Source organism: Schistocerca piceifrons, chromosome 6 (genome assembly GCF_021461385.2).
Source record: "Schistocerca piceifrons isolate TAMUIC-IGC-003096 chromosome 6, iqSchPice1.1, whole genome shotgun sequence".
NCBI classification, from domain to species: domain Eukaryota; kingdom Metazoa; phylum Arthropoda; class Insecta; order Orthoptera; family Acrididae; genus Schistocerca; species Schistocerca piceifrons.
Window position 1 is genome coordinate 290,420,078 of NC_060143.1, and position 8,035 is coordinate 290,428,112.

General features: G+C 52.8%; 1 pseudogene; it reads right to left on the reverse strand.

Moving 5' to 3' along the window:
- Positions 1–6,280: 6,280 nt before the first annotated feature.
- Positions 6,281–6,435, reverse strand: LOC124803757 (annotated as a pseudogene).
- Positions 6,436–8,035: the final 1,600 nt, after the last annotated feature.

Consider the following 8,035-nt stretch of genomic DNA (forward strand, 5'->3'; position numbering starts at 1 on the left):
AGGGAGGTCCTGCACCTTTCCCTTTCTGTGTCTTTTGTCCTTGTGTCTGTTGCTGTTCTGGTGTGCCGTGCGATGGTTGACTCTTTCCCATTTTTGTTCTCGTGGTCAGTCAACCAGTCTCCGGCCATCTTCCTTTCTTCTGTTTCTTCTGTTTCTTTCTGTCTGGTGTTCCTCTGTCCTGTTCTTGTCTGTAGTGTTTGTTGCTGCATTTGTGTTCTTTTAGCGCCTGGGGGGACGTCTCCTCCCCCTTTGGTTTTTACCTGCTCTGTTGCTTTTCGGCTTGCCTGATTTTGGAATGGGGGACTGATGACCTTCGCTGTTTAGTCCCCCTTAAACATCCCAACAACCACCACCACCTCTGATATACACGCCGTGCCCTACGAGCATTTCTCTTTAATTCTGTTAGTGTGGAACCCCATGGCACTTTCGAGCCTCGAAAGAATGGGCGCTTAGGTATGAAGGTATTCATAAGGTTTTGTATATGTACCTGTATTGTTTCTGCTGTCAAATCAATGTCAAAGCCATTTCCCACTGGCACCTGTAGTTGAAACTCCTCCCTCATGCGCTCCCAGTCTGCTCTTTTATAATTGAAGTAGGTTCCTATATAATTCCCCTCCCTGTTTACATTGTTTACGCTTACAAGGCTAAAGGTAATCGTATTATGATCACTTGTAGTCACTCTGTTCAGTACTTGCCATGCCTGTATCCTATTTAGCACACTACTATTTGCCAATGTAATGTCAATATTAGATTTTGCCCCTGCCCTATTATGATAAGTTGGTGTAAACCTGGGTTTATTCGCAACTATTAAGTTCTGCTCCGCAATAGCATCCTGTAGTTCAAGTCCTCTCTCGTCAGTTTCTCTACTATTCCATAGTACTGATTTAGCATTTGCATCTATTGTGAAAATGTGGTATCTGTTACCTCCAACCTCGTTGGCTCCTATCATTTTGTCGAGATAGGGTTGTATCTCATGTGCATATTGAAAGTACAGGTTAGTTAAGAGAAAGACACCCTCAGTTGTCGTTAGCTCCACAGTAACAGAGTGTTCATCATTTACCTGAGCAATTGTTGTCACTGAAACTTTTCTTTTCAGTACAACAACAGCCACCATTGGGTTCTCTCCGTACATGATCACTCTTGCACCCACTGGGCAATGTACCAGTTTCCCTTTCGTAGTGTGAGGCTCCTGGATACATATGATATCCAAACCTCGATCTTCCGCAACCTTCCATATTTCTGTCATTACAGTGGTGCTACGCATAGCATTAATCTGAGCAACAGTTATACCTAAATTCCTCCTACTCATTTAAGGCTGTCTGACATGATTATAAAATCTGAAGCCTGTCTTGTCGTACTCATAAACTGTTCTACCATAACACTCCACAAATTCCTTGTAGAGCTCCTCTTGATCAAATTTTTCGTTACGTCGGGTATATGCCCTCTGAAGTATCTCGCCCAATTCTTTCTTTCCGGTTGGTAGATTATTACATCGCAAAAACAGCCTGTCGGCAGTTCCTGGATGTGGAAAGCCGATTGTATACCCTTTCGGATGCCCTATTCTGACAATGTGCCTAAGGGCTACAACTAATACACCCATATCTTCTAATCTAGAGAGTCTGTAATTCTCTTCAAGATCAACATAAATCGATCGAGGATCCAACTGTTTAGTCATTTCCCTCATTTGTTGTAGGCTTCAGTGTGTCTTCACTGTCTGTGAAGTCGGTCTGAGTACCAGTAGTGATCATGTCGGGTTTATGACAGGGCTCGATAGTCTTTTTGCTTTTGCTCTTTAACTTTGACCTAATCTTGGAGAGAATTCCATGATTTTCAAGGCCAACGTAACACATTTTACTCCCTGCAACGGTAGAGCTAATGGTGCTGTCCTGAATTGATGAAGAAAGATTTTTCCCCTGTTCCTGGGGAAATTACTACTGTCTGTGGTTTTGTTCTTATTGGTATCAACTATATTCTGAACATTATTTTCACTATTTCCTAACGCAAGATCTGACTTGTCCTTAAAGTACATCCTATCTTCACTTGTAGCGGCCATTTCGTCCTCTAACGTGTTAACATCCACACAGTGGGCTAGTTCTAAAGTATGTAGAGGTTGTCTGTTCTCGCGTAGTATGTTCCTCCATGCAATTCCCCTACGCCAATTCCTAGGCCTCGTGGAGGGTGGCTTATGTTTCCTATGTGTCATATTCTTATCAGCTATTTGTGCAATTTCCTGACATTTGAAGTCTCCACCTGGTATGAACTCTTCACTATATGGTGATAGATTACTGTCCATAATGTGTACTTTCGATTAGTCTGCGCAAATATAGCTGATAGGTAGGGCATTGAGGACCTGGTGTATGGCACACCTTGCCTCTCGAAGAACACGGAATACACTTTGCTGGCTTATTTGAGTTTGGACAATTTGTTTTTTGGTGGTTGTCTTCACCACAATGTGAACACACAAAGACTTGGCAGTACAATTTGCACTTCTGTGACCGAAATTCTGGCACTTAAAACATTTGAAGGCAAAATAGTCTTTCACCGACAGTGATATAAAATCCACATACACTCGTTTTGCTTCTACTAACAGCTTCCTCACTCTTGCACTTACTTCAAAAACATGGTTTACCTCCACCTTTCCTTTAGGACCAGGCTTAAAACAGGGTCGCATTTCTTCAGAGATCTCTTGTTTGCTTATCTTGTCAGCAAGATTTTGCTGCCAGATTGTCTCTACTAGCTCTTGCTCACCGATTTCACTTGGCACATCATAAAAAATGATAGGAGAACGCTTCTTCCTAGGTGGCTCGCACTTCAAAGTTTCAGTAGATAGGGACAGCGGGAATCTCGTTAATCCATTAATGCGCGTCACTAATTAGATGATGAGGCATTTGGCTACACTAAGAGTGTCATCGGTTACTCCCAGGCCGTTTACCCAAGCTTGCTTGAATTTCTGAACGTTGACACGTTCAGAGCACTAGGCAGGAGTCGCATGTCGGAGTAGACAGAACCACACATCGACACGACTCCCACCCGGGGCATGTCCAAGCCGCCACAGACAACAGTGGGAAGCAACCCTCAAGTCGGCCCCACAGCACGACATCAACCGAGCAAGCCCGGGACGTCAAGCACCGCAGGTCCACGAATGACCCAGCCGACCTCATATTGCCACTGAACCCTGGTGGTGGGGTCGCCAAAGGGCATAAGCTCCAATGGCATGGGATTAGGGACGCGGCGTGCCCATCCTCCAAAAAAGAGTGGCCGTCTTAATAACACCACGGGCGACGGACCAGCTCGGCAAACCTACCGATGGGCACCCAAACGACGATGAGCCACAGCACACTCGGTGCCAGGTTCAGTGAGGAAAGCTGGAACTGCAGACCTCGATCGAACTTAAACCCCTCGGATAAGCCGTTACTCTTGGGTGTCCCATCAGGCGCAGCACGTCAGGGCACACAGGCACAAGACGGCGCGGCCGCGGATGTGAAGTCCATTGGGTGGAAATCACATTGCGGCAACACCTGCTAGGGCCATTGCAATGCTTTGTTTTAATTAGACAGTCGGATTTCCCCAGTCCATGCCAGTTCTCAGTTGATCGTTAAATGGCGGCCGAAGAGAATCCCCCGGAGGAGCACGCTAAGGCGGACGCTGCCTCGCAGCAGCGAAGATCCGTGGGAGGCCAAGGCACGGGACCGAGCTCGGATCCTGCACGCAGGTTGAAGCACCGGGGCACGAACGCCGCGCAGGCGCGCGCATCCTGCACCGCCGGCCAGCACGAGGCCGACCAACGGCGAGAGCAGACCACGCCCGCGCTAAACGCCCGCACTTACCGGCACCCCTACGGCACTCACCTCGCCCAGGCCCGGCACGTTAGCGCTGACCCACTTCCCGACCAAGTCCGACACGCCCCGATCCTCAGAGCCAATCCTTATCCCGAAGTTACGGATCCAATTTGCCGACTCCCCTTACTTACATTATTCTATCGACTAGAGGCTCCTTGGAGACCTGCTGCGGATATGGGTACGAACCGGCGCGACACCTCCACGTGGCCCTCTCCCGGATTTTCAAGGTCGAGGGGAAGATCGGGACACCGCCGCAACTGCGGTGCTCTTCGCGTTCCAAATCTCCCTGCTAGAGGATTCCAGGGAACTCGAACGCTCATGCAGAAAAGAAAACTCTTGCCAGATCTTCCGACGGCGTCATGCTATGAGAGCCCCCATCAACATCAGATTTCTCCTAGGGCTTAGGATCGACTGACTCGTGTGCAACGACTGTTCACACGAAACCCTTCTCTGCGTCAGCCCTCCAGGGCCTCGCTGGAGTATCTGCTACTACCACCAAGATCTGCACTGACGGCGGCTCCAGGCAGGCTCACGCCCAGACCCTTCTGCGCCCACCGCCGCGACCCTCCTACTCGTCAGGGCTTCGCGGCCGGCCGCAAGGACGAGCCATGACAGCCAGACTGTCGGCCGAGTATAGGCACGACGCTTCAGCGCCATCCATTTTCAAGGCTAGTTGCTTCGGCAGGTGAGTTGTTACACACTCCTTAGCGGATTCTGACTTCCATGGCCACCGTCCTGCTGTCTTAAGCAACCAACGCCTTTCATGGTTTCCCATGAGCGTCGATTCGGGCGCCTTAACTCGGCGTTTGGTTCATCCCACAGCGCCAGTTATGCTTGCCAAAAGTGGCCCACTTGGCACTTCAATCCGAGTCGTTTGCTCGCGGCTTCAGCATATCAAGCAAGCTGGAGTATCACCCATTTAAAGTTTGAGAATAGGTTGAGGTCGTTTCGGCCCCAAGGCTTCTAATCATTCGCTTTACCGGATGAGACTCGTACGAGCACCAGCTATCCTGAGGGGAAACTTCGGAGGGAACCAGCCACTAGATTTTTCGGTAAGTCTTTCGCCCCTATACCCAGCTCCGACGATCGATTTGCACGTCAGAATCGCTACGGACCTCCATCAGGGTTTCCCCTGACTTCGTCCTGGCCAGGCATAGTTCACCATCTTTCGGGCCCCAACGTGTACGCTCTAGGTGCGCCTCACCTCGCAATGAGAACGAGACGCTCCGGGAGTGCGGAGGCCGTCGCCACGTGAAGGGCGGGGAAGCCCCATCCTCCCTCGGCCCGCGCAAGGCGAGACCTTCACATTCATTACGCCTTTAGGTTTCGTACAGCCCAATGACTCGCGCAGATGTTAGACTCCTTGGTCCGAGTTTCAAGACAGGTCGTGAAATTGTCCAAAGCTCAAGCGCCGCGGGTCCGGGGCCGGGGCAATTAGGTCCGTCTTCCGGGAAGAACCGCGCGCGCTTGCCGAGAGCCGGAGCGCCCAAAGGGGCGAATCGAATCCTCCAGATATCCCGCCGGGCAACCAGCCAGGACACCGGGGCTTTCCCCAACAGACGCGAACCGAGGCCCGCGGAAGGACACGCTGCGCACCCGGGCCGTAGACCGGCACCCAGCGGGTCGCGACGTCCTACTAGGGGAAAGTGCGGCCCACCGCACACCGGAACGGCCCCACCCCGCGGCAAGTGGAAAGGCAACCGGACACGACCCCGCCGCGGATTGCTCCGCGCGGGCGGCACGGCCTCATCTGCTGACGGCGGAGGCCAGTGGCCAGATGGGCGGGAATCTCACCTGTGCGACCTTTCGGACTTCTCACGTTTACCCCAGAACGGTTTCACGTACTTTTGAACTCTCTTCAAAGTTCTTTTCAACTTTCCCTCACGGTACTTGTTCGCTATCGGTCTCGTGGCCATATTTAGTCTCAGATGGAGTTTACCACCCACTTGGAGCTGCACTCTCAAGCAACCCGACTCGAAGGAGAGGTCCCGCCGACGCTCGCACCGGCCGCTACTGGCCTGGCACCCTCTATGGGCCGTGGCCTCATTCAAGTTGGACTTGGGCTCGGCGCGAGGCGTCGGGGTAGTGGACCCTCCCAAACACCACATGCCACGACATGCGGCAGCCTGCGGGGTTCGGTTCTGGACTCTTCCCTTTTCGCTCGCCGCTACTGGGGGAATCGTTGTTAGTTTCTTTTCCTCCGCTTAGTAATATGGTTAAATTCAGCGGGTAGTCTCGCCTGCTCTGAGGTCGTTGTACGAGGTGTCGCACGCCACACCGCCAGCCGGCTGTGCACGCTACCGAGAAAGTACCGGTATGCGAACCGCCGGGCGACGGGCGCGCATCGCACGTTTAAGGAGACGCGGCTGGCCCCACAGGCAGCCACGACACTCCCAGGTCTCCGAAGCGGGGCAAACGCCGCGCGCTTCAGTATACGTAGCCGACCCTCAGCCAGACGTGGCCTTGGAACGGAATCCATGGACCGCAATGTGCGTTCGAAACGTCGATGTTCATGTGTCCTGCAGTTCACATATCGACGCACAATTTACTGCGTTCTTCATCGAACCACGAGACAAGTGATCCACCGTCCTGGGTGATCTTTTCTTAGTTTCTACTGTCTTTTTCAAGGCAGTTGCATAGGCGGGACTGAGGCGTTTGACGCCCCTGTTCCAGGGTTCTGTGTCCAACGGCCTCACGGCCGATGGGCGTCGTACAGCTCCACACCGGAGCGGACAGACACTCGGGCGAAAGTCATTCAAAACCGGCGGCAGGCGCCAGGTGCCGCAGGACATCCCCTGCGTGTTCGGGGGTAAGAATAGGCCCACGGTATTCCTCCCTGTCGCAAGAGGCGTCTAAAAGGAGTCTCAAACGTTTCGGCCCTCTGTGATGGTCCCCTCTTGGGTTTGACCTTTTTTCCAAATTTCCGTTGTTAGTGTGTGCCATTTGGGGAAGGACACCTTACGTGGTGTTTTTCTATTGGTCCATCATGGACCACCATCTTGCATGTTACCTATTGTCGTGTGGGGGGGGACTATACCCAACATCTTCTGGGTTGTCTCCTCCTCGTCTCGTGCGCACTCTTCTTCTTAGCGCCCACGACAACTGTCGACCCTTCCAACACCTAAAATCCAGCACGGTAGCCAGTCCGTTGTCGTGGGGCCGTCATGTACCCTCTTGGTGGTAGCCCCCTGACCACGCAGGGATCGCACTACCGATGCCAGAGCTGTTTCCTCCCCATGCATGCCAAGGAGTATGTGCCCATCTTGTCTGGGGCACGGGGACTCCGGGCAATGGGATATCGGCCAGCTACCCGTTGCTTTGGCTGGGTGGCGCCCTTGGGGAGAGCCCTCGTTCGGAGTAGGTGGCATCTGGGCGGATGTGGCGCAATGAAGCGCAATAAATCACACCAAGCTGGTGGTTGCACAGCCGCAATCCGATGACGAGCTGAGAGCCGACTTGGAACGATGTGGTGTACATTTTGTCCGTCGTGTACATAGGGGACACAAGACTAACAGGGTGGCCACCAGTGCCTTTATCTTGGCCTTCGAGGGTGATGTCTAGCCCAAGAAGGTCAAGGTGATGGTTTACCATTGTGACATCAAGCCATACGTCCCTCCCCCGATGAGGTGCTTTCAGTGCTGGAAGTTTGGGCATATGTCCTCCCGTTGCCCATCCAGCGCTACATGTCGAGATTGCGGACGCCCCTCTCATCCCGATTCTCCATGTGTGCCTCCGCCTGTATGTGCCAACAATGGGGAGCGCCACTCTCCATGCTCGCTGGATTGCCCCATTCTTCATAAGGAGCGGAAGATCATGGAATTTAAGACCCTGGACCGGCTTACTTATCGAGAGGCGAAACTGTAATATGAAAGGTTGTATCCTGCTTCCATTCAAACATCTTATGCTGCAGCCACGTTATCGTCGCCCACGTGAGCGACGGTTGTCGCCTCATCTGTGCCGCCTTCAGTAAGCCCTCAGGGCCGTGCATCTGTCTGCCCCCCTTGTGCCTGGGGGCAAGCCTTTCTCTGTTGCTCCCTTAGCAGTTGCGGGCAAACCCTCTTCTGTCGCTCCCCCCATGCTTACTTCGGGAGTGACATCTCCTCCAAAACCGGGGGGCTCTATCCCTGCCCCTCCTTCTCCGCCGGTGTTGCCTCTGCCGGTTCCTCTCTCGCGGAAGGGGTCCGTCGGGGCTCTCC